This window comes from Schistocerca gregaria, chromosome 6, assembly GCF_023897955.1.
Source record: "Schistocerca gregaria isolate iqSchGreg1 chromosome 6, iqSchGreg1.2, whole genome shotgun sequence".
Taxonomy (NCBI): Eukaryota; Metazoa; Arthropoda; class Insecta; order Orthoptera; family Acrididae; genus Schistocerca; species Schistocerca gregaria.
In genome coordinates this window covers 261,719,084-261,746,885 of record NC_064925.1, presented here as the reverse complement: position 1 = coordinate 261,746,885, position 27,802 = coordinate 261,719,084, and the positions used below count along the sequence as shown (strand labels likewise).

General features: G+C 44.9%; 1 protein-coding gene across 5 annotated transcripts in view; it reads left to right on the top strand.

Annotated features, from left to right (window-relative positions):
• Positions 1 to 27,802, top strand: part of LOC126279011 (protein FAM110B) — a 1,155,794-nt gene that overhangs the window by 1,053,216 nt on the left and 74,776 nt on the right. The window lies entirely within an intron of this gene.

Sequence of the window (27,802 nt, the reverse complement as noted above, 5' to 3'; positions counted from 1 at the left end):
ACATGAGTGTGTGTGCTGTTCTTAGCCCAAGTTAGTGTAAGTTAGTTCAAGTAGTGTGTAAGTCTAGGGACTGATAACTTCAGCAGTTTGGTCCCTTAGGAATTTACACATATTAGAACATTTGAAACAGGATAGAGGCGCACCACATTGACATAACATCGTACGTAGTCACCTCAACGAAAATCTTCTACAGAGCTGGATTGGGCGTGCTGGGTCGAAGTGTGTCATTCATGTTGTGGTACCCAGGTCACTTGATCTTACACCAGTGGATTTTTTTTCTTTTGGGGTGTGTGTGAAGAACGTGGTTTACGTACCTCCAATTCTGCAGGAGTTACAGTAAGGCACCGGATAGTTGGCATGGTTAAGTCGTTGGTCGGGCTACGAAGGACCGGGTCTGGCAGAAAATGCTACTATACCCGAAGGACACCTGCCATGTCACAAATGGAGCCAACATCGAACATATGTGAACATCTTAGGAACTGTGAGGCTTCACCTTTCATACTATATGTGTATTTCTGAAATAAAGTAATTACTGTACTCACAGGTATACTTTCTTTTTGATCCATTTATTTAGAATCAGCCTGTATACTGTAACTAGAGGTCAATCACATTTTCTTGAGGTACGCCTGAAGTTACCTTTACATTTGTCGATTTTGTTCCATTGAGAACGACGTATTGAGTTCTGTCAGGAAGGAAGTCGTAAATACAATCCTAAATCCCCATCGACGGTCGGTAAGCACGAATTTCTTTCACTAAACGGCAGTGCCGAACCGTATCGTATGCCATCCGGGAGCGAAGGAACACTGCATCAACCTAGGAGTCTTTGTACATAGCGCTCTGGATGTCAAGGATGAAAAGAGCTAGCTGATTTTCTCAAGATTCCTTTTTGCGGAATCCATATTGGTTTTTAAATATGAGATTTTTGTCCTCCAATAACTCATAATGCGTGATTATAGGCGTCTGCAAGGGGCGAAAGGAGGCACTTGTTCCCCTCCCTGAATTTGTTACATAATTCTTTTACGCTTCTCATATAATTCAGATTTTGGGATATAACAAGTTTCCCTGTCACCTACAATATTTAGTTCTTGTGCTGTGAAACGTCTCGGCCGGCCTTTGTGGCCGAGCGGTTCGAGGCGCTTCAGCCTGGAACCGCGCGACCGCTACGGTCGCAGGTTCGAATCCTGCCTCGGGCATGGATGTGTGCGATGTCCTTAGATTAGTTAGGTTTAAGTAGTTCTAAGTCTAGGGGACTGATGACCACAGAGTCCCATAGTGCTCACAGCCATTTGAACCATTTGAAATGACCATTCTCATGTAACCAGTGCTCAGAACCATTTGAACCATTTGACACGTCTCGAAACTGACCAACTCTTTATATCAAAAAAAGTGTTGTTGTTCCCCTTTCTCGGGATAAATTTCTGCGGATGCCCACACATCCCCAAAGTGTTTGACATGGTGCCCGACTGCAGAATGTTAACGAAGTTTCGAGCATACGGAATAGGTTCCCAGAAATGTGAGTGGCTCGAAGATTTCTTAAGTAACAGAACGCAGTACATTGTTCTCGACGGCAAGTTTTCATCAGCGACAACGGTATCGTCACGAGTGCCCCAAGGAACTGTGATAGGACCACTGTTATTTTCTATATAGATAAATGATCTGACGCACAGAGTGAGCAGCAGTCTGCGGTCGTTTGCTGATGATGCTCTGGTGTACGGGCAGGTGTCGCCGTTGAGTGACTGCAGGAGGATACAGGATGATTTAGATAAAATTTCCAGTTAGTGTTATGAATGGTAGCAACCTGTAATTTACCTTGATGGAGGTGAGTATGAGAAACAAACCTTTAAAATTCGAATATAGCATAAGTAGTGCGCTGCGTAACACAGTCACGTCGATAACTATCCAGGCATGGCGCTGCAAAGCTATATGAAATGAAATGAGCATCTAATGATAGTAATAGGAAAGGCGAATTGCCAACTTCGGTGCATTGCGAGAATTTTAGGGGGCGTGGTTCATCTCTAAAGGAGACCGCATATAGAACCCTCCCAGTCTTGAGTACCGCTCGGATGTTTAGAATTCGCACCAGGTCAGACTTAAGACATCGAAGCAATTTACAGGCGAACTACTAGGTTTGTTCCCAGTAGGTATGAAGAAGACGCAAGTATTACGGAGATGCTTCGGTAACTCAAACGGCAATCCCTGGATGGAAACCTTCTTTTCGAGTAACACTGTTGAGAAAATTTAGACAAGCGGCATTTGAAGCTGACTGCAGGACGGTTCTACTGCCGGCAACGTACTACAGTTGTAAAACTACCGTAGGCTGTTATGTAAGTAAGTGTAGCTAAGGCAGTTTTTCTAGTAGCCTTTGTCAGTTAACACCGTACGCGTGTTACCTGTGTGTCAGGTGTGTTGCGTGCGTATCGGGGGTTACCTCATTTCGATCGCTTTGTTTGTTTGTATGAACAGTGTCTTACTAGATTCCACTTGAGATCCGAAATATAAAGGGCCACATAACCTACAAAACATCTGCGTTCTACGTACTTCTTCTCCTGCTGTCACCTACGAATAAACAGTATTTATAGCAAAATTGAAATTGTCAGTGTTTGATTCCGGTTTTACGCGAAAAAATGTTAATTTGTAACGTGAAACAGAGTGATGTTGTAATAAAAATAAAAAATCAATATAAATTGATCATATAATGCTGGGAAACTCAATTCCCTGAAAAATAACGTAAAATTAAAAGAAAAAACGCAGAACGAAAACGTACCAAGCATCGCTTCAATACTTCGTCGAGCTTTTATAAAAGTTATTTCTGTCATTCATAAACAGCTTTCACACTTAGCAATAATGGCAGCAATCTGTTGCCTTTGATGATGAAGAACGTTGTATTGAGTACAAAAGAACAATAATTATATAGATTCTTTTATGTTTGGGCATGTGCACTGTACTTGGATCAAAAGTAATTGCTTCGTTTACAGAAAAGCGCAGTAGTTACGCGATCAACTAAATTTTATTTGTTATAAAATGCAATTTATATTTTGTAAAGATATAAAATTCACAATGGACTGACCCTGAATTATGTTCGGTTCTGATTATGTGTAAAACAAACACCCAACCAAAAATAAAACCAAAGTCGTCGGCTCCTAGTTTCTATCACACACATTCATTTATGTTTCTTTCCCTGTCAGTGCTACCGGTAATCGTAGCATTTGCTACGTCATTTATATAATGTACGAAAACTGTCGAACCATAGTTGTGGTTGAGCACCAGCTCTACATTTCGTGTAAGACTACGAAGACAAGATAGGAGAAATTAGGGCTCGTACGAAGGCATAAAGACAGTCGCTTTTCCCTCGCACTGTTTGTGAGTGGAACAGGAAAGAAGCTGATTAGAAGTGGTACAGGATATCCTCTGCCAAACACCGTATGGTGGTTTGCGGCGTATGCACAGGGTGACAGCTATTGAACTGTATGAAAAAAAAGTGAATTAGTTACAAACTACGGCGTGCACATACTTTATTCAACATGTAAACGTCACTGCAGATGTTCATACTTAGGCTATGACATGTGCGATCTGCCTGCCATCATTGGCTATGATGTGGCGCAGACGAATAACGAAATTCTGCATGACCCGCTGAAGTGTCGGAACATCGATGTTGTCGATGACCTCCTGAATGGCTATTTTCAGCTCAGCAATGGTTTTGGCGGTTGTTGCTGTATACCTCGTCTTTAATATAGCTCCACAAAAAGGAGTCGCATGTTTTCACATCGTGGGAATACGGTTGCCAATCGAAGCCCATGACAGTGGCCTCTAGGCACCCCAGAGTCAGAATACAGTCCCCAAAGTGCTCCTGTAGGACAGTACTCTCCTGCTTTGATTGTGTCGAGCTCCTTCTTGCATAAACCACATCTTGTCGATATCAGGGTCACTTTGGGTAATGGGAATGAAATCATCTTCCAAAATCTTCACGTACCGTTCGGTAGTCACAACGTCAACGAGGAATGTCGTACCGATTACTCCGTAGCTGGGCATGGCGCACCACACAGTCACCCATTGAGGCCGGCCCGGGTGTCCGAGCGGTTCTAGGCACTACAGTCTGCAACTGCGCGACCGCTACGGTCGCAGATTCGAATCCTGCCTCGGGCATGGATGTGTGTGGTGGCTTAGGTTAGTTAGGTTTAAGTAGTTCTAAGTTCTAGGGGACTGATGACCTCAGAAGCTAAGTCCCATAGTGCTCAGAGCCATTTGAACCATTTTTCAGCCATTGAGGGTGAAGAGACTTCTGGATCGGGAAACGCGGAGTCTCAGTCCCCCAAATGCGCCAGTTTTGCTTATTGACGAACCCATCCGAATGAAAGTGGGCTTCGCAGCTAAACCAAACCACACAGCGCATTCTAATTCCCATCATGCCCCGCGGCCAACAGTGCAGTTTGAACGTACTAACGCAAACCATTCAGAAGTTACGACGATTTTATTTCATATACACTCCTGGAAATTGAAATAAGAACACCGTGTATTCATTGTCCCAGGAAGGGGAAACTTTATTGACACATTCCTGGGGTCAGATGCATCACATGATCACACTGACAGAACCACAGGCACATAGACACAGGCAACAGAGCATGCACAAAGTCGGCACTAGTACAGTGTATATCCACCTTTCGCAGCAATGCAGGCTGCTATTCTCCCATGGAGACGATCATAGAGATGCTGGATGTAGTCCTGTGCAACGGCTTGCCATGCCATTTCCTTCTGGCGCCTCAGTTGGACCAGCGTTCGTGCTGGACGTGCAGACCGCGTGAGACGACGCTTCATCCAGTCCCAAACATGCTCAATGGGAGACAGATCCGGAGATCTTGCTGGCCAGGGTAGTTGACTTACACCTTCTAGAGCACGTTGGGTGGCACGGAATACATGCGGACGTGCATTGTCCTGTTGGAACAGCAAGTTCCCTTGCCGGTCTAGGAATGGTAGAACGATGGGTTCGATGACGGTTTGGATGTACCGTGCACTATTCAGTGTCCCCTCGACGATCACCAGAGGTGTACGGCCAGTGTAGGAGATCGCCATTCACGCCTGTCGCGACACCACTGGACGCGGGCTGCAAGATGTTGGGGCGTGAGCGGAAGACGGCCTAACGGTGTGCGGGACCGTAGCCCAGCTTCATGGAGACGGTTGCGAATTGTCCTCGCCGATACCCCAGGAGCAACAGTGTCCCTAATTTGCTGGGAAGTGGCGGTGCGGTCCCCTACGGCACTGCGTAGGATCCTACAGTCTTGGCGTGCATCCGTGCGTCGCTGCGGTCCGGTCCCAGGTCGACGGGCACGTGCACCTTCCGCCGACCACTGGCGACAACATCGATGTACTGTGGAGACCTCACGCCCCACGTGTTGAGCAATTCGACGGTACGTCCACCCGGCCTCCCGCATGCCCACTATACGCCCTCGCTCAAAGTCCGTCAACTGCACATACGGTTCACGTCCACGCTGTCGCGGCATGCTACCAGTGTTAAAGACTGCGATGGAGCTCCGTATGCCACGGCAAAACTGGATGATACTGACGGCGGCGGTGCACAAATGCTGCGCAGCTAGCGCCATTCGACGGGCAACACCGCGGTTCCTGGTGTGTCCGCTGTGCCGTGCGTGTGATCATTGCTTGTACAGCCCTCTCGCAGTGTCCGGAGCAAGTATGGTGGGTCTGACACACCGGTGTCAATGTGTTCTTTTTTCCATTTCCAGGAGTGTAGTTCAATAAGTGTCACCCAGTAAGGGCATCTAGATGTGGAAGTGTGGTCAAAAAATATGCTCCCTAACTCCACAAGAAAAAAGTGGTTCAAATATGTAGAAAAATCAAATGGCTTTGAGCACTATGGGACTTAACTTCTGAGGTCATCAGTCCCCTAGAACTTAGAACTACTTAAGCCTAACTAACCTAAGAACGTCACACACATCTATGCCCGAGGCAGGATTCGAACCTGCGACCGTAGCAGTCGCGCAGTTCTAGACTGTAGTGCCTAGAACCGCTCGGCCACCCCGGCCGGCTAACTCCACAACAGACTGACGTCAGCTACATAGGCCTATTGTTATGCGCTCTTGTCTGACGACGTTGCTTAACTGTGTTGTCAGACGTTTTTATCTCTGTCGCTCATAACAGTTTTTTGTATTTATTTGAGCTTCGTATCTACCTCAAAAACATAGCTACGATGTACTCTCGCTGTTCAGAATAAAAGAAAGGGCGTGTTACCACCGCTGTTGGTGAAAGCAGTGCCTGATTTGCCATTTCGAGCGGTCTTTGTCGGAGCCACTGTGCGTCCAGAGGCGGTCCGCTCTTTGTGGGTGCGAGTATGCTCGCCAGAGCGAGGAAGCGCCACTCGTCACACGCCGCTGGTCGCTGTGGCTGCGCCGTAGCAGCCGAAGAGGCATCGGGCTGTCGACCAGCCAGCTTCCGGCGCTCAATTTCACTGCCTCTGAATTAAACCCTGGTGTTTATCGTGAAGCACTTAGCGAGACCCATAGCCAAGATTCACGGTCGTTACTTCCCACCTAGTTTTCAAGAGGAGAGAGAATCTGGTCACCTTCAGTCACTGGCCGGGGGGCCGAGCGGTTCTAGGCGCTACAGCCTGGAACCGCGCGACCGATACGGTCGCAGGTTCGAATGCTGCCTCGGGCACGGATGTGTGTGATGTTCTTAGGTCAGTTAGGTTTAAGTAGTTCTAAGTTCTAAGGGACTGATGACCTCAGAAGTTAAGTCCCATAGTGCTCAGAGCCATTTTGAACCACCTTCAGTCCGTGCTGTATCCAGGATGTTTCAAATTATTTGCATCAGATACGCAGGGATGACAAATCACCTCACGAAGAACGTACCAAATGTTCGGTGGAGCTTCCCTGCCATGTGAAGTGTCCTGTAATATTCGCGAGCCTCGGTTCACGAGATCTCACCGAACTAGCGGGATGGTCCGCATGCTGCCTACCCAGTAAACTGACGGAATAATTTTCAACCGGAAATCCTTAATAACACGTGTGTCTAAGCGGAGAAAGATATTTTATGAGTGAGTCAAGAACTTTAATTTCATACAGAGCAGTTAGTAGTTGGACAAACTTCGTTGTGGCACATTTTGTTAGTGCAGGTACGCACTCAGGGTCAAACCTATTGTGTTCCTTTGATTGACAGGTATTTAACCTATTGTTATGCTAAAAGGATCCTTCCTTTTGATTGACAAACACTTAACCTATTGTCTGCCCCCCTCACCCCCTCCCCCAACCCTCCTCCCCCCTCACTGCTACAGGCACACTTTCAGGTCTGAGTTGCTGAAATAGCCCCCTCTCACTCTTATCAATTTGATTAACTACTTAATTAAATTGGTCACTTAATTAACATCCCCCCTCTGGTGAACTCCCATCCCCTCCCACCCTCCATCCTGGAAATTGGTGGGAAAAAGACTCAGTTGACCGGCCATTTAGAGGGAAATCGATTGTTGTGTATGGAATATTGTTTTAGGGGATTCAAGGCAGTGTATGGAATATATGGAAATTGATGGAGAGGAAGAATCTCATAACAAGAAATTCAAGGGTATATTGCTTATTTACTAAAAATTCAGTTTGTGGGGGTTGGATATCTCTTGCTCATCATTCTCTGCTGTTTGGAAACATGTAGGTCTTCCAAGAAGCAATTACAGGGGGCAAACATGTTGCAAAACTTAATGTTCGACACTGTACTCTGGGTGTCCTAACCTAATGTTTGGGTCTTTGTCAGCACTTAAGCTATTGTTCTGTTAAGTGGTTTTCCATATCAACACCATTTCCTTCAACTATTGTACCACCTTTGATATGGAAAATTACAAACTGAATCTTTTGTAAATAAACAATAGACTCTTGAATTTCCTGTCATGAGGTCCTTCCTATCCGCCAATACGTTTGATATTTATAGCACGGTAAAGGTGCACCCAGTATTTCCTTGTCTTTTTCAGCTTGCTGAGCTTTAAATTATTATAATCCATAATAACATCCTCTTCAGAAGAGTTTACGATGCAACTGAAGCAGAAACGTGAATTGTGCTGTCTTATCGCTTCTCTTACCTCTTCAGTTGGAACACGAGTGTCGTGAGGTCATTACTGGAACGTGTTGTGTCGCATATTGCATCGCGGATCAAAGCGAGGCTGGGTCCCTTATTTAGACTGATGTGATAGCGTAGCGGAACACATAATTAATCCGGGTCTGGCAATAAACGTTTCCAATTAAATCCGCGGAGCAGTAAGCCGCGTAATTTGTCTCGCCTCGCGCTCTGGGCTTCGTGGATTCCGGGCATGGCCGTGAGTGCGAAAGGCACGGACGAAATAAGTGTCTCACTTCATACAGTACTGTAGAGCGTGAAACGGAACTCGCGGAGTCAGTTCACGATACCATCTTGTCCACGCTACACTTGCCTCAAGGAGTGGGTTTCAGATTCTCATCGAGCCACCGTTATTTACGTATCCCACCTTGTGACATGACGTTTTCTTCAAACACACTACAGCAAATTTCCTGCCCCGTTTTCATCTATACAAGTTTTTGAATAGTCTACAGTGACTACGCCGTCGATGGGATCATAAACTCCATTTACCCTTCATTTTTATATCCTCATTTAATCCACAGTGGCTATAGAGTTTCTTTCAATTGTTTTGATGGACGTTTCCATTGCATCTATGTTTTACTGGCGCGAAGGCCATCCGACTGATGCAGCAGGACGTCGTATGCGAGGGTTGGAACTTCAATAGTGGCAACTATTTATTTACAGTTCGTACAAAATAGATACGTGTTTCAAACTTTTACTGACCTTCAAAGTACTCACCAGCATTGTGTATAACCCGTTGCCAGCGATGTGGAAGTCGTAGGATACTCTTAGCAGCGCCAGTTGTGTTGACAGTTCGAGCGGCGCGGTCTTATTGCCCGACGAATTTGTAGCAGTTCTGAAGCGAATGCCGCGAAGTGTTTCCTTCAGTTTAGAAATCGAGTTGAACTGACGAGGGCTTACGTCAGGGGAGTGCTATAGGTGGTATAGCACTTAACAACGTCATCAGTCATACAAAGTAGTAACAGCTTGCACTGTTCGTGTTTGAGCATTGTCCTGCACAATGATGGTCAGGTTCTGCTTAAGGTGTGTCATCACTTCTGTCTCTATGCTGTACATTTTTGGAACACGACCTACGACCAGCTTAGAGACATAAGTGATGAAACTTTCTGCAGGACCTGACCATCATTTTGCAGGACATTGCTCAGGCACGTACAGTGCAAGCTGTTACTGATTTGTTTGACTGATGGAGCTACTAAGTGCAATACCACCTACTGCAGCCGGCCGCGGTGGTCTGGCGGTTCTATGCGCTCAGTCCGGAACCGCGCGACTGCTACGGTCGCAGGTTCGAATTCTGCCTCGGGCATGGATGTGTGTGATGTCCTTAGGTTAGTTAGGTTTAAGTAGTTCTGAGTTCTAGGGGACTGACGACCACAGATGTTAAGTCCCATAGTGCTCAGAGCCATTTGAACCATTTGAACCTACTGCACTCCGCTGACTTAAGCCCTCGTGCGTTCAACTCGATTTCTAAACTGAAGGGAGCACTTCACGGAATTCGCTTCAGAATTATCACAAATTCGTCGGGCAATAGACCGCGCCGCTCGAACTGTAAACACAACTGGTATTGTTAAGAGTATCCTACGACTTCCTCATCGCAAGCAACGGGTTGTACACAATGCTGGTGACCACTCTGAAGGTCAGTAAAACTTCGAAACATGTATCTATTTTGTACGAACTGTAAATAAATAGTTTTTACTATTAAAGTTCCAATCCTCGTATGTGTGTGTCACACTATAGTACTGAGCGTTCGTGTCGTTCCTTCCATGACCTCGCCTCTACAATCACTCCTGAGATGGTACAGAGAAACGTGTATACGATGTCCTCTTTACACTACACAGCAGGGCTCAATTCTTAAGCGCAAAAAATTGAAAACAACTCAATTCCCTATTCGAGGAAATTCCCTCCAGGGCTGAATTATTCAGTCAACGAGACTCCGTCTGATTAATTTAACACTATACCTGTCTACAGAGCTCTTTTCTTCCCTCGCGGATTCTTTCGGTCATATTTTGTGCGAGTCTGGCGCACACTGGCGTTATTTTTTCAAAAGTAACTCACGACGAGACCATTACCCAGAGCGGAGGCGAGGCACGGCGTCGTAAAATATTGGAACATGGACTCTGGCGCTGGCGAATGTGCCGTTTGGGTAGTGGGGCGCGAGTAGATTGAGGTCGCAGACGCTGCCCGCCTTAGCGCCGGCGCCGCGGTGTGTTGCACGGCTGTGGCAAGGCCGCACACCCATAAACACGGTGCGCCTTTCTCGTCCCAATAGACGGGACCTCCAGTATAACCTGTCCGGCCATCAGCTGACGCGCACGTAACGAAATGGAAAGAAGAAACTCGGCAAACTTAGTAATCAACGTAAGACAGTAAAATTGCATCTCTATCACTACATACTATTGCACATTCAACGATACTAGTAAAAGTATGTGAACCGAGTGTCAGTTACAAAGAATTTATTGTTATTATTATTATTATTATTATTATTATTATTATCATCATCTACACCGTCCAGCAGAAATAGCGAAAAACGCAGAAGGGGAGGGGCACACGAAATGAAACTTCACAGCTTGAGAGAGTATGTGGTGTTATTTCAGTAATCACACAATCTATTCAAATTTACAAAGAACTCTTATCAGTATGACATTTTACCCCATCTAGCATGGAGGCTTCCACTGATTCGGTAGGGCCGGATATTGTAAAACCGTTGTGTCCTCTCCTGAGGGATGCTGTCCCGCAACTGTTCAAAATGGTTCAAATGGCTCTGAGCACTATGGGACTTAACTGCTGTGGTCATCAGTCCCCTAGAACTTAGAACTACTTAAACCTAACTAACCTAAGGACATCACACACATCCATGCCCGAGGCAGGATTCGAACCTGCGACCGTAGCAGTCGCGCGGTTCCAGACTGTAGCGCCTAGAACCGCTCGGCCACTCCGCCCGCAACTGTTCCCTGATACCGTGGATACTGGCACTAGGACGGAGTCAACGTCCTGGCTGGTCCCACATATGTTCTCTTCGTTCATCCATTATGGATCGTGGGACGACGGCTGGCATGAACTTCTTGATGCAATAACTTACCAACAGCTGTATGTATTAGATAAATTTATTTTATATTGTGAACTTCGGCATTACATTGATGCCATCTTCAGGCCCCAATCGTCATAGTCGAAAAATCGCTATACACTGAAGGAGCCATACAACTGGATCCGTGAATCAAATCATCCTGCATGAGCTCTTGGTGTCCAGACGACACAGACTGTGCCATCTACTGAGGCAACAGGACATCGCATTCATAGGAGAGAAGGCCCTCCTACGCAGCAGCTGCCATCTTCTCCAATGCCTATCGTTGCAATCAGTCGCGATCACTGAATGACAAGCAACACTCCGAGACGTTTCGCCTATGGTCCGTCAGCGTACAATGTCACGTTCGCCCCCGAAAGGGTCGGCTAGTGGCAGGCGCTGCGGCTGTAACTTCGACGCTCTGCAGAGTTGTTGGATGACGTTTCCGCGCACGGGTTCCTGCCCTCGATTTATTGCTGAAGACATCCTGTACAACCCCTCGAAGTTCATCGCAACATTTCTGGGACAACCTGTATACACTTGCTTTTGGTTCCCTGCAAGGTGGGAACAGTGAATGAAGGCAGTCCGCGCAATTCTGCGACCAGTTTCAAACTAATCAGGAAGATGACTTTAAACCACGCAGAAAAAAGTGTTCCATCGTGCAAATTCGGCTGGTCAGTTGTTTTCTGTTTTTCGCGCTAAGACTTCAAAGCGGAACCATAAGCGACGAGTTGGAAATACACTATTGGCCAATAAAACTGCTACACCAAGAATAATTGCAGATGATAAACGGGTATTCATTGGACAAATATATTATACTAGAGCTGACATGTGATTACATTTTCACGCAGTTTGGGTGCATAGATCCTGAGAAATCAGTACCCAGAACAACCATCTCTAGCCGTAATAACGGCCTTGATACGCCTGGGCATTGAGTCAAACAGAGTTTGGATGGCGTGTACAGGTACAGCTGCCCATGCAGGTTCAACACGATACCACAGTTCATCAAAAGTAGTGACTGGTGTATTGTGACGAGCCAGTTGCTCGGCCACCATTGACAAGACATTTTCAATTGGTGAGAGATCTGGAGAATGTGCTGGACAGGGCAGCAGGCGAACATTTTCTGCATCCAAGAAGGCCCGTACAGGACCTGTAACATGCGGTCGTGCATTATCCTGCTGAAATGTAGGGTTTCGCAGGGATCGAATGAAGGGTAGAGCCACGGCTCGTAAAACATCAGAAATGTAACGTCCACTGTTCAAAGTGCCCTCAATGCGAAAAAGAGGTGACCGAGACGTGTAACCAATGGCATCCCATACCATCACGCCGGGTGATACGCCAGTATGGCGATGACGAATGCACGCTTCCAATGTGCGTTCACCGCGATGTTGCCAAACACGGATGTGACCATCACGATGCTGTAAACAGAACCTGGATTCATCCGAAAAAATAACGTTTTGACATTCGTGCACCCAGGTTCGTCGTCGAGTATACCTCCACAGGCGCTCCTGCGATGCAGCGTCAATGGTAATCGCAGCCATGGTCTCCGAGCTGAAAGTCCATGCTGCTGCAAACGTCGTCGAACTGATCGTGCAGATAGTTGTTGTCTTGCAAACGTCCTCATCTGTTGACTCAGGGATCGAGACGTGGCTGCACGATCCGTTACAGCCATACGGATAAGATGCCTGTCTTCTCGACTGCTAGTGATGTGAGGCCGTTGGGATCCAGCACGGCGTTCCGTATTAGCCTCCTGAGCCCACCTATTCCATATTCTGCTAACAGTCATTGGATCTGGACCAATGCGAGCAGCAATGTCGCGATACGGTAAAACGCAATCGCGATAGGTTACAATCCGACCTTTATCAAAGCCGGAAACGTGGTGGTACGCATTTCCCCTCCTCACACGAGGCATCACAACAAAGTTTCACCAGGCAACGCCGGTCAACTGCTGTTTGTGTATGAGAAATCGGTTGGAAACTTTCCTCATGTCTGTACGTTGTAGGTGTCGCCACCGACGCCAACCTTGTGTGAATGCTCTGAAAAGCTAGTCTTTTTCATATCACTGCATCTTCTTCCTGTTGGTTAAACTTCGCGTCTGTAACACGTCATCTTCGTGGTGTAGCAGTTTTAATGGCCAGTAGTGTAAAATGCAGCGGCCACGTGACGAAAGGCTTCAGTACGGCGCACGGAGCCGTGGCCGCCGCAGATTTCGCTTGGCGAAGACAATTAGCTATGTTTACAGCGCGGAAGGAAATTTGGCTAATTGCTGGCGCACATTAAATCGGGCGCACTGGGTGGCCCGGCCTGAGGACCTGGCCAGGCCGCTGCCAACCAAGAAAACTGCAGCCGCGTTCGTTTATTGCATTTGCAAACTAAATGAGGAGAGCACGCCGCGGCCGCCGCGCGGGCCAATTAGCTGATGCAGCCGGCTCGGCTGTGAGCCAGTGCAGCTGACGCGCCGCGCCGCAAAAAGCAGACTGCCCTTCCCACTCGTTATCCACGCGTCACGTGACCGAGGGTAGCGCGGTCGAATGAACTGGTATGTACGTGTTTTGTCTCGCGCGTTGGATAATTTTTGCATATTTAACCGTACTTGATTTATAGCGTATACAGGGTGATTCAGCTGTCCCTACAGATAGGTTTTATGCAACCCGCAATGCCTTCAAAAGCCACGCGTGAGATTTTCATATTTACTCGCTCGTTACACCCTAACTATTAGTGTTGTTGTTGTTATTGTTGTTGTTGTGGTCTTCAGTCCTGAGACTGGTTTGATGCAGCTCTCCATGCTACTCTATCCTGTGCAAGCTTCTTCATTTCTCGGTACTTACCGCAGCCTACATCCCTCTGAATCTGCTTAGTGTATTCATCTCTTGGTCTCTCTCTATGATTTTTACCATCCACGCTGCCCTCCAATGCTAAATTTGTGATCTTTTGATGCCTCAGGACATGTCCTACCAACCGGTCCCTTCTTCTGGTCAAGTTGAGCCACAAACTCCTCTTCTCCCCAATTCTATTCAATACCTCCTCATTAGTTATGTGATCTACCCATCTAATCTTCAGCATTCTTCTGTATCACTACATTTCGAAAGCTTCTATTCTCTTCTTGTCCAAACTATTTATCGTCCATGTTTCACTTCCATACATGGCTACACTCCATACAAATACTTTCAGAAACTACTTCCTGACACTTAAATCTATACTCGATGTTAACAAATTTCTCTTCTTCAGCAACGATTTCCTTGCCATTGCCAGTCTACATTTTATATCCTCTCTACTTCGACCATCATCAGTTATTTTGCTCCCCAAATAGCAAAACTTCTTTACTACTTCAATAAGTGTCTCATTTCCTAATCTGATTCCCTCAGCATCACCCGACTTAATTCGACTACATTCCATCATCCTCGTTTTGTTTTTGTTGATGTTCATTATATATCCTCTTTTCAAGACACTGTCTATTCCGTTCAACTGCTCTTCCAAGTCTGATACCATTACAATGTCATCGGCGAACCTCAAAGTTTTTATTTCTTCTCCATGGATTTTAATACCTACTCTGAACTTTTCTTTTGTATCCTTTACTGTTTGCTCAATATACAGATTGAATAACATCTGGGAGAGGCTACAACCCTGTCTCACTCCCTTCCCAACCACTGCTTCCCTTTCATGCCCCTCGACTCTTATAACTGCCATCTGCTTTCTGTACAAATTGTAAATAGCCTTTCGCTCCCTGTATTTTACCCGTGCCACCTTTAGAATTTGAAAGAGAATATCCCAGTCAACATTGTCAAAAGCTTTCTCTAAGTCTACAAATGCTAGAAACGTAGGTTTGCCTTTCCTTAATCTTTCTTCTGAGATAAGTCGTAAGGTCAGTATTGCCTCACGTGTTCCAATATTTCTACGGAATCGAAACTGATCTTCCCCGAGGTCGGCTTCTACCAGTTTTTCCATTCGTCTGTAAAGAATTCGTGTTGGTATTTTGCAGCTCTGACTCATTAAACTGATAGTTCGGTAATTTTCACATCTGTCAACACCTGCTTTCTTTGGGATTGGAATTATTATATTCTTCTTGATGTCTGATGGTATTTCGCCTGTCTCATACACCTTGCTCACGAGATGGTAGTGTTTTGTCAGGACTGGCTCTCCCAAGGACGTCAGTAGTTCTAATGGAATGTTGTCTACTCCCGGGGCCTTGTTTCGACTCAGGTCTTTCAGTGCTATTCATCAATTAAATGTAATATTTCTTCTATTACCCAAGGATTTCTACTAGCCCTCGTCTTTTTACCTGCTTGATCCTCTGCTGCCTTCACTACTACATCCCTCAGAGCTACCCATTCTTCTCATACTGTACTTCTTTCCCCCATTTCTGTCAATTGATCCCTTATGCTCTCCCCGAAACTCTGTACAACCTCTGGTTTAGTCAGTTTATCCAGATACCATCTCCTTAAATTTCCACCTTTTTGCAGTTTCTTCAGTTTTAATCTGCAGTTCATAACCAATAGATTGTGGTCAGAGTCAACATCTGCCCCTGGAAATGTCTTACAATTTAAAACCTGGTTCCTAAGTCTCTTACTTATCATTATATAATCTACCTGATACCTTCCAGTATTAGTACTGTAGGTAAAATGAGTGGGACCTTTATGTACGAACTTTAATCTTGTTAAAATGTGTTACTGGTATGTGTTTAAAGTTACTCAAGAAAAACGCATTTGATGGTCACACCTTTATTGTAAGTAGGCTATTTAGGTTTTTATGTTGGTAACGTCACGTAGCGGTCTGTATGAAAATCACTGACTGTGCTGTGTGCAATCTGTGGCTGGTTGGCATTGCTGGAATATTCGCTATTGTAGCGTTGAGCAGTTGGATGTGAACAGCGCATAGCGTTGTGCAGTTGGAGGTGAGCCACCAGTAGTGGTGGATGTGGGGAGAGAGATGGCAGAGTTTTGAGAGCGGACGATCTGGACGTGTGTCCGTCAGAAAAAGGAAATTTGTAAGACTGAATGTCATGAATTGATACATATATTTTGACTGTTGAACACTATCCAAGTACATATACTAAAATGATATCTGTTCTTTCGGACATGTCCGAAAGAACAGATACCATCGGTGACCATGCAGCTCGCTAGAAGGAAATTACAATGAAATTAACACCCGTAGCTGCTTACAGACGTATGTCAACGCCTGTAAGCAAGTAAGGGTGTTCATTTCATTGTAATTTACTATTAAGGTAAATACATTATTTGTTCTGTACCAAAATCTTTCATTTGCTAACTATGCCTATCAGTAGTTAGTGCCTTCAGTAGTTAGAATCTTTTATTTAGCTGGCAGTAATAGCGCTCGCTGTATTGCAGTAGTTCGGGTAACGAAGATTTTTCTGAGGTGATTCATGTAATTTATAGGTTATTGTTAGTCAGGACCATTCTTTTGTAGGCATTATTGAAAGTCAGATTGCGTTGCGCTAAAAAAAAAAAAAAAAAAAAAAAAAAAAATTGTGTGTCGGTTTAGTGTTGATCAGAATAAGTAAAAGAGAAATGTTTGAGTATGTTCAGTTTTGTTCAGCTGTTTGAAAATCAAATAACGTAAGAGGTTTTCCATCACTGTAATTTATAAATTTTTCTAAGGGGACGTTACAGTATATTTCTCTTGAATAATTCGAAAACTGCGGCCTGTAGCGAAAACGTTTCCCAGTGCAAAATTTAACTCCATTAAATTTCCTACAAAAAGCGTCTGTTCGTAATTTCTGTAGGATTCACAGTTGGCCGGCCGGGGTTGCCGAGCGGTTCAGTCTGGAACCGCGCGCCCGCTACGGTCGCAGGTTCGAACCCTGCCTCGGGCAAGGATGTGTGTGATGTCTTTAGGTTAGTTAGGTTTAAGTAGTTGTAAGTTCTAGGGGACTGATGACCTGAGAAGTTAAGTCCCATAGTGCTCAGACCCATTTGATTCACAGTTTGCGCATAAGATGTGAGAGAGTATGAAAATTTTGGGATTAGTATTCGAAGGCGTTGCATGTTGCATAAAACCCGTGGGAATGGGCAACTGAATCCCCTTGAATACTACCGTATAATCTGAGAAAGCTTTTGACAGTGTTGATAGGAGTATATTCTTTAAAAAATGGTTTAAATGGCTCCTGGTACTATGGGACTTAACATCTGTGGTCATCAGTCCCCTAGAACTTAGAACTACTTAAACCTAGCTAAACTAAGGACATCACACACATCCATGCCCGAGGCAGGATTCGAACCTGCGACCGTAGCAGTCGCGTGGTTCCTGACTGCGCGCCTAGAACCGCTAGACCACCGCGGCCGGCTATATTCTTTCAAATTCTGTAGTAACAAGGATAAAATTCAGTGAGTGGAAGGTTATCTACAGCTTGTAAGAAACCAGAATATATTTTTAAAGAGCCTAGCAGCGAGAATGTAACGTAAATATTTGTCAGAATTTATAATAAAATAGATTACTTTACGAAAGAAGTCTGTTGTTTCGTTGAGAGCGAGTTCTTTTTCTTTATCGTTATTTAATTACCTCGTCCGAGAAGGGCGAGGGTAGACTGGAAGCGGAACAACACTCTTCAGCCAAAAGGATTTCACATATAACTCGATTTCAGATACAAAATTTGAAAAGAATGAACTATGTAAGTGTTTTGATATACTTCAAAGGACGCTTTTCATTGATGACATTTAAGATGAAAATTGAAACAAACATTGTTCTGTATTAGTCCTACACTTCGCTACCACTTGATGGGATGGCTGCATTTTGGAGAAACAGTGGCGATACGGAAGGTACATTGGTCGTTTGGAGTAGTTAAAGTGTTCGTGAAGGTACTGGTTATAGGTGGGCGTAGGATAATGCGGGAGGATGACTGGTAGGAAATCATGGGATGGGGACCAGGCTAAATTTAAGAGGAGGAAAGAAAAGAGAGGGATGGGAAGGAAGGCGAGGTCTGGAATTGGAAAAGGATAGGCAGGAGCGGGTCAAATCTTAAAGGAGAGATAGATGTGAGGGCGGACTTGGTTGTTAGGTAGTGGTCGTCTATTATATTGCGCTAGGAGAGGATAAGAGAATTGGATAAGTGTAGAGTTGGTATGATATATTGATATATGCGCAACAGCGACCGGGATTTTCGAGCAGGGGACAACAATGGGGTGTTTAGAGTAGAGTTTGCAGAAACTGTAGTATATTGGATGTAACTAGTGTAAGTGCTGATATTATAGTATGTGGTACCTTAATATGTGCACATATCATTGTGTTGGTTGTGTTTTCTCTGCATCTAACAGTCTTCCCTCAAACAAGTCACTTAATTTACTACGTGATTTTTCTCTGTACGGTCGTAATTGCACCATTAAGTGGACTACACCTGTAAGCATAAACTAATCGCTTTGCGTCGACGCGTCCACACTTCAACAACTGGCCTGATACCCAGAGGAAAATAAGCATTAAAGGATTGCTATTGTCACATGTACCGGAGGTAGTAACTAACCTAAAAACATCCTATTTGTAATAGCTATAATTGTTAGTCTGCAGATGATGTAAATACTGATGTAATGTTGTTCATTACACCGTCCTCAGTCACCAATAAAAAAATATCTGCACTTGTACCCGTTAACGCCGTATACGAAGGTATTCAGTGAGGACAAGTAGATGGGGGAAGGAGATGAGCTGGCAAAGGCAAGCGTCTCGTACACGAAAATATCAAGAGACAGGGAAACACACACTTGTACGAATCACCAAGTTACTGGAAGTGAAACATACATAAATCGAAGTAACCTTTTGTTAGTGAATTGATGAAAATCCGCTGCAACTGAAAGTAAGAACTTCAGTAAGTTACAACATGTTTCGGCCTTTACATCAAGCAATTATCAATTGAATCTGGCATTGCCACTGTTAATGCGTAATATGATGGATACATAAATATTTTACTTAATAGGAGATAAAAAAATCTCAGATACATAAAGTAAAAGTACAGGACCAGTACATAACTTAAATTTTGCTGTAGAGAGGCGAAGTTAAATTAAGTGTAAGTCGGGTGGATTAAAAAAAGTTATGTACCGAGTGACATTACGAGAAAAGTGAGAGTGGTGTGATTGTCGAAACTGTACAATTAGATACATTAAAAGTATTGACACGCCTTTAGCTTCAAGAAGAATTATAGCACTTTTTTATATTTAATAAAAGTGTAAAATACTTGCATTGAACGTAATTTCCAAGTCGACTGTTAAGTTATGTTCTCTAGCGTGTAAATGATATATCACAGGAAACTTTTTAAATACATCTGACTTTTATTTTTTTGTCGTTCGACATTGCTTCTCTACCGCTCAATTTAAGTTACATATTTTTCCTGAACTTTTACTTTATATGTCTAAGATTTGTTTTTTTGCCTCCTTTTATGTAAAATATTTATGTATCCATCATATTCTGCACTAACAATGGTAGTTTCACATTCACTTGAAAATGGTCTGATTACAGACAGAAAACCGTCGTGAACATAAAAAAAAATTACTACCAAATGGAGCGGCTTTCTCTTCCCCTCAGGGGCGGATCGTTCAATTGCCATTCCAGTCCTCCAACATTACCCTAAATTAGTAATATCTCTCAGAATTTTTAGGCATGATTAATTAATGGTGTGATTCTAGGTCTTCTGTCGAGATGTTATTTCGTAGGTCGTCGAAATATTTTGGATAAAATGGAAGCAACATCTCGACAGAACAGCCGTTAGCGGCACCATTAACTTTAAGTTAGGTGCTGCATTTAGACAATTCCCTCCGAACATAATAAAAAACTAATATTTTGTTATCCCATAATTATTTTTTCTCTGTACAATGGAATTTGCTGTGATATGAAACTTCCTGGCCGATTAAAACTGTATGCCTGACCGGGACACGAACCCGGGAGCTCTGCCTTCCACAGGTAAGTCCCCTTTTCTTTAATTGGCTGCATTGAATCTAGACTAACAGCAGACGGCGAAGTACCAATATAATCAACTCCGATGAAATAGCTTGTCGCTGCAACAAAAATGATAACTTCCGTAGCGCAGCAGGACGATTCACAAGTGAACTGGGTCACAAAACTTCTTCAGCGCTTTAAGTACTGCTATCTTTGATGCTATGACATAATGATATTGTACTTCTTAGTTACCGGTGGCCGCGCGGACTAGCGCCGCGGTCTGGGGCGTCTTGCCACGGTTTGTTCGGCTACCCCGTCGGAGGTTCGAGTCCTCCCTCGGGTATGGATGTTGTGTTGTCCTTAGCGTAAGTTAGTTTAAGTAGTGTGTAAGACTAGGGACCGATGACCTTAGCAGTTTGGTCCCTTAGCAATTCACACACAGTTATCGGTTGCTTTCCCTGGACGGGAAATTGTGTTGTTCAAAAAATGGCTCTGAGCGCTATGGGACTTAACATCTGAGGTCATCAGTTCCCTAGGACTTAGAACTACTTAAACCTAACTAACCTAAGGACATCACACACATCAATGCCCGAGGCAGGATTCGAACCTGCGACCGTAGCGATCGTGCGGTTGCAGACTGTAGCGCCTAGAACCGCTCGGCCACACCGGCCGGCGGAATTGTGTTGTCTTTTCTTATATAAGAGTGAGTGGACGAAGAGTCGTCGTTTGGATTATGTACCGAATGGTCGTGCGGAGTCGTTTCGCGCATAATTAGTATAAAACATTTTCTGAAGAGTTTAATCAAGAACTGAATGTGTTACGTCGCGTAGTACAATAAAAGTAATTTGTGATTCGATTTATTCGCGGAAAAGCTCGCAGGATTATTTATGAAATAATGTAAAAGAAACAGCACTGTGGCTGTTGATTGGTAACTTTTCTATCGGAATATATTGCTGTTTAAACAGATTGAAAAACGCTACCGTGATCAATGATTAAATATTTGACGAATGTGGGAACGCAACGTAGCAATGTTTACTTCAGTATGAATGTGTAACGAACTTAACTGTCAATATAAGAGTTGATGCACTTAGACACTGTCAGAGAGAGTGTTATTCGCCAGATCCATAATAAAACTAAGTGAGACTTACTTGTACTGTTATTATATCAGACAGTAATTTTCCATTCCATAATTAAAGTACTCTAACACTTGCAAATTAAAGGTGACAAAAGTCATGAGATACCTCCTAATATTGTGTCGCACTCCCTTTTGCCAGTAGTGCAAAAACACGACGGAGCACTTGCCCGGAGTGCAAAAACACGACGGAGCACGAACTCAACAAGTCGTTAGAAGACCTTTGCAGAAATATGAAGCCATAATTGCGGAAGTGTTGCCGGTACAGGAATTAGTACACGAACTGACCTCTCGATTATACCCCATAAGTTTTCGATTGCATTCATGTCGGGCGATCTGTGTGGCCAAATCATACGCTCGAACTGTCCAAGAATGTTCTTCAAATCAATCGCGAAGAATAGTGGCCCAGGGATATGTCTTATAACATTCATAAAAATTTCGACATTGTTTGGGAATATGCAGTACATGAATGGCTGCAAATTGTCTCCAGTTCCAGTCCAGTTTGAACAGAGGACCGCCGGCCGCGGTGGTCTCGCGGTTCTACGCGCAGTCCGCAACCGTGCGACTGCTACGGTCGCAGGTTCAAGTCCTGCCTCGGGCATGGATGTGTGTGATGTCCTTAGGTTAGTTAGGTTTAAGTAGTTCTAAGTTCTAGGAGACTGATGACCACAGCTGTTAAGCGCCGTAGTGCTCAGAGCCATTTGAACAGAGGAACCAGTCCACTCCATGTAAACACAGCCCGCACCATTATGGAGCCAATATCAGCTTGCACACTGCCTTGTTGACAACTTGGGACCATGGCTTCGTGGGGTTTGCGTAGCACTCGAACCTTACCATCAGCTCTTACCAACAGAAGTCGAGACTCATCTGACCAGGCCACAGTTTTACAACCGTCTGCCATAGCCAACTGACGTCACATTTCGCCGCACTGACCTAACGGATACTTTCGTCGCACATTCCCCGTTGATTTCTTCGGTTAATTCACGCAATGTTGTTCGTCTCTCAGCACTGACGACTCTAAGCAAACGTCGTTACTCTCGGTTGCTATGTGGTGAGCGGTAATTCCTGAAATTTGTTATTCTCGGCACACACTTGACACAGTGGATCTCAGAATATTAAATTATAACGATTTACGAAAAGGAATCTACCATGCGTCTAGCTCCAGCTACCATTCCGTGTTCAGAGTCTGTTAATTCCCGTCATGCGGCCATAATCATTTCGGAAACCTTTTCACATGAATCACTCGGGTAGAAATGACAGTTCCGCTTTTTTTTTCTTTATTGTTATTTTATACCTATACATAGGTAGGCCAGCAGCGGCGTAACTAAGCCGCTCTTCGGCCACAGACATGAACATAGTACAAGCAGTAAGAGATACAAAGAGACATGGAGGTTAAAAAACAGTAGACAAACAGAGTAAAATAACAGAAGCCGTTCACTGTGGAGCAGTCAAGTTAAAAGCGATTCACACAGCACATAACGGAGAGATACAAAGTAGCACACGTGAACGATGGAGCACGGAACAAGAGACACGGATGCACTAACAGGACGACAAAACACATAAGCACTGCGGCGACGATCTCCGGCGGTTGGTGATGCACTTGTCACACGAGTAAGGCCGGGGACCTGCCAGAGGGAAGGGGCGAGGGTAGGAGGGAATGGGGGAGGAGTTGACGCCAATGGGGAGAGGATGGGAGAGGGAGGGGTGGTGTGTGGAAGCCCAGGGAGAGGGGGAGGGGAGGGAAGGAGGGAGGGAGAGAAGGGAGAGAGGGCCCCCACAGGATAAGGAGAGGAGAGGGAAGGCAAGGCTCAAAGTTGGTAGGAGGGGTAGATGGAGGGGAGGAGGGCATCATCCAGGAGGGGGAGTTGGCGGAAGCCACCTTGGGAGAGGGTGTGGAGAGTGTGAAGATGGAGAGCAGGTGGGATACAGGAGTACAGGCGCGGCAGCGGGTTGGGGTGGGAGAGGATGGGAGAGACAAGCGGGTGGGGAGGATCAAGCTTGCGGGAGGTGTAGAGGATCCGTATCCGTTCGAGGAAAAGGAGGAGGTGTGGGAAGGGGATGAGGCCATAGAGGATCCGCGTGGGGGAAGGGAGGCGGATGCGATAGGCGAGGCGGAGTGCATGGCGTTCAAGGATTTGAAGGGATTGGTAAAAGGTAGGAGGGGCGGAGATCCTGACCGTTCCGCCAATGCAATGCGCTTTTATGCCGTGTCTACGCTGTACTAGCGCCATCTGTATACATGCACATCTATCCCATGACTTATGGCACCTCGCTGTATAAGAGACACGTACACGAGGTCAAAAAAAACTCGAGTTCGACAGCCGCGAAAATACGTTAACAAATCCAATCAAATTTTCTTTACAGTACCTTAGATTTAACATATACAGAAATCTCATGCAACTCCTTTTTTAGGGCTCCTCTGAGTAGGCTTTGTTTCCTTCTTTTGCTATTTTTGTCCCGCTGGCGACACTAAAAGTAAGAAGAAAAATCTGGTGTCCACAGATACGTCGCAAAATCCGCTCTCGTTTTACCACGGATCGACTGCTGCGAATTTCACGGAGATGTGTGTTAAGCTCGGTGCCACACGGCTGTTGGTTGTCAGTTGTCTTCCGTGAAACATGGCGCCGAGCCATGGCAGCGCTTTCGTTCGCAAGAGCAAAAGCAGACGGCGCGGAAGAAAAGGCCCCGGTACTCCGAGGCTAAAGATCTCTGCAGATGGAACAATGGCCCGCTTGTTTCTGCTACGCGACAGCGGAATAATCTCTCTGGCTGCGGAAACAGAAACAAACGGGCGACATTACCGAGGGGAACCTTTTCCGTCGTTACAAACTAAAGAAAAGTTTCATATTCGAGTAGTTTGCTGTATGATCTCCCTCTTTCCTGATGTTGCCGAGAATAATTGGCCACAAATATGTTACACACCGCGTACCCGAACTCCACCGACATAATTTCGTTTTTCTTTTTTTCTTTTTCATGAAGATTCCTTGAGTATTTTGGTATAACTGACCTATAATCTCAATTGGCTCGTTACAGAGTAGTAAAGCAAACATGCTTTATTCGGTTTATTGCCTCAAATACCTTAGTTTCTGTCAAGATACGTTCACAACAGTGAAAAAAACCTATAACATGCAAAAAACATCAAGATGTACATCACAAAACACAGAGTAATGCAATGACTCTCAGACGAGACATATATATTTTCATCACACCGTTCTGTCAGTGTACAGTACAGCACGCAGAAATGCAGAACTGTTCCCTTAGAAGTGTTGCTCGAAATGTCGGTCACCATGATCACGAAAAAGTGTACAGCGACTCCATAGACTGTCTTATATGCTCAGGAATCCCTGGAGTTTGGCGTACTAGTTCTGCGACTGCGACAATCCTAATAACCAAGTTCGTGTGAGTATTGATCGGATTCTCGCAAACTAGGCTCACACAGGCCCCCAGAAGTAGTTCATTGATATCATGTCTGGTGACGAAGCTGGCCTTGGAAGAGGACGACCGTGACCGATCCATTGTTGTCCAAACTGTTCATCAGTGTGGTTCATAGCATTGATTGGTTAGTGTGTAAGCTCCCCATCATGGTGAAACTATATAAGCCGTCGAATTATCAGCCCAGATCTTCTGCGAACTGTTGGGAGAACATTTTGAAACAATATTTTATACACAACCCCATTCATATTATCGTGGAATATGCAGGGTGATTCACAAGATATGTAAATATTTTACTATGTTATTTTACAAATAAAACTAAATGAAAAAGTTCATACAAACATAGGACCGCAGATGCTTAGTTACGGAGTTACGGCTAATAAAAGATTTTGCCAGAAATTTAGCAACTTCGCTAATTTGAAGCCATCGTAAAACTGTACGAGGTTAAAGTAAAGCACGATTTCCATTTATTTTGTTGTTATTGATCTCTTGAATCTAATAAAACATGCCCCCGCGTGTATCTGCAGTAGTTTTCCAGGACACCAAGAGAAGCAAAGACGTAATTTAGTAACTACTTGGCCCAGTTTGCTTTCTAAATTCCAGACAATTGGACAAAGTTTTCAGCACAAATTGTAGACAATTTAATTTTGGAAAAATGATGGTAATAACGTTATCTGAAACTGTTGAATGTCTCAGATAATCTGCTTTTATTAATACCATAGCACACGTGAATTCGTGTTAAACAGGACAAAACAAAGCTCAATGTTAAGGAAGTTGTACTGTGTACATACAATTTCACAATACATTCACAATAAATGTTCAAAAAGTCTCCACCGAGTTCAATGCATTTTGGCTGCACGTATATGAACAGATTTTGTAGCTCCTTTCAGTTTCACAGGGTTGTTCTTAATTTTGCGTATTGCATTCATAATGCGAGAAAGTAATGCAGAAAAACGTCTGGGGCCTGTTTTATTAGATTCACCAGACTAATAACAACAAAACAAATGGCAATCGTGCTTTACTTGAATCTCGTACAGTTTTCCGGTGGCTTCATATTAGTGAAGTTGCTAAATTTTAGGCAAAATCTTTTATTATTCGTAAATCCGTAACTAAGCATTTGCGGACCTATGTTTATATGAACTTTTTCATTTAGTTTTACTTGTAGAGTAAACATATTAAAATATTTGCATATCTTCGTGATTCAACCTGTATACGGTTTAATCACATACTTGTTGACGTATCACAGCATACAGTGACAGCGACTGGTCGCAGAATGGCCATCTTGTCCAGGTGTTGTCTGTTTTGGTGTTGTTGTAGTGCCTTCATCTGTCGCCGCAACAGACCGATTCGCCGTGTAATGTTCTGATCACGGGCGAGTCGCCAACCCTTGTTCAGACGCTTTCTCTCCCTGATGAAGTTCAAAATTTCAGACGGTAGTGACAGGGCGTGGTGGGTGACCTGTTTTGGTTCAAGTCTGCATTGTTCGCGTCAGCATTGTCATCTAGTTGCTATTCTTGCAGATGATGCGTGAGATGCTGTCAGAATGATTCACAGTTGGTGAATGGTGTGTAAGGTGCATTGGCTCAGCGCCTATTTTGAAGACAACAGGTCGGTAGTGTGATGTCAAGGCGTGCACAACACCTTCCCCGACAAAGTGCTGATTATGGTGGAGTCCAGGAACTCCAGTATTTCCCTATTGTGGGAGTAGATGGTTGCCTCCAGAGGTCGGCTGACTTGGCAGTTTGCTTGTTCTGCTGCTCGGGGGTGGTCGTGTGGGACATCCATGCAACATGTTCCGCGATGAAGTTGCCTGCTGTGAACAGCTTCCAGCGTCCCTTTCGTCAAGTTTAAATTGTGGTGAGCGGTAGGCAGTTTTGAACGTCACGAAACTTTGGGAAGTCGACCGTTCGTCGTGCCGGTTTTCACACTGCATAGCGACGGCAGGCGTGCCCGACTCCTGCCGTCAGTCGGTCATGTCGGTGGTTATCAGTGCAGACTTAGTGTGTTTTCTTCACAAGGCATATATCAATACTCTTGTCTTGTATCAGTTGCCAGGATGCCAAGAGCTATGGGTATTATATGGACACTATATCATGGCAGTTTTTGATGGGGTGTGTATGGACTGTGGTTGCGTAAGATACTGGTAGATGTCGGGCCTAAAGTACCAGCGCCAACTGCAGCAAACAATTGCGCCGTAGCCATTATCAAATGCTTTGTGTACTCCAGTTTGCTTTGTGTTGTAGATTGTTTTTTTCTTCTTATTTTCAAATGAGTGAAGAGGCTAATCCTGGTGCAGAAAGGGATTCGGATGCGACTCTCACCACAACAAAAGGAATCAGCGATCCCTACGACTGTAATGTCAGTTCTGCTTTCTTCTGGCAGGACATGGGGATTGAAACCCTCTACCATCCTCCACTACTACAAATCCTTAATCCGTCTCATTCTCTGTTATGACAGTCCCACCTGGATATCCGCCCCACACCCCAACTTCTATAAGTCCCTCCAGATCCTCGAGCACCATGCACTCCGCCTCGCCTTCCATATACACCTCCCGGCCCCCATGCGGATCCTCTATGACCTGATTCCTTTCCCGTATCTGCTCCTTTTCCTCCACCATATCTGCGTCTTCTACACCTCCTGCCGACTTGATCCCACTGCCACGCCTTCACCATTGTGTCCCCCCTACCCTCCACCTCTACACCCTTCATCTCCTTTCCCAAGGTGGCTTCTGTCAACTCCTCCTCCCAGATGATGCCCTATCTCCCTCCATGTATCCCTCCTATCAGCTATGATTCTCACCTCCCCCTCCCTTCCTTTGCCATTTTCCCTGGCTCCCTCTCCCCCCTCCTTCCATCCTGTTTTTTCCCTGCCTATCCTCTCTCTGACTCCCTGCTCTCCCCCAAGTCCTTTTGCTCTCCCCTCCACTACCTTTCCCACTCCTCGCATCTGCCCAACCCTCCCTTTTTTTCTATGTCCCGTCACTCCATCGGCTCCCCCATTTTTTCTTTTCCTCTGATCCTCCCCCACCCCTTCTCCCCATCTTCGGTCCGGGTCCTCCCTCCCCCCATCTGCCGCCGTGTTGCCTCTATAGTGCTGTTTTAAGTGAGTGTTCAGTGTTGTGTGCCTGTCTCAGTGTTGCAAACAGCCACCATACAGTCGCTAGTTGTGTTTTTTATCTCGTGTCAACAGAAACCAGACTG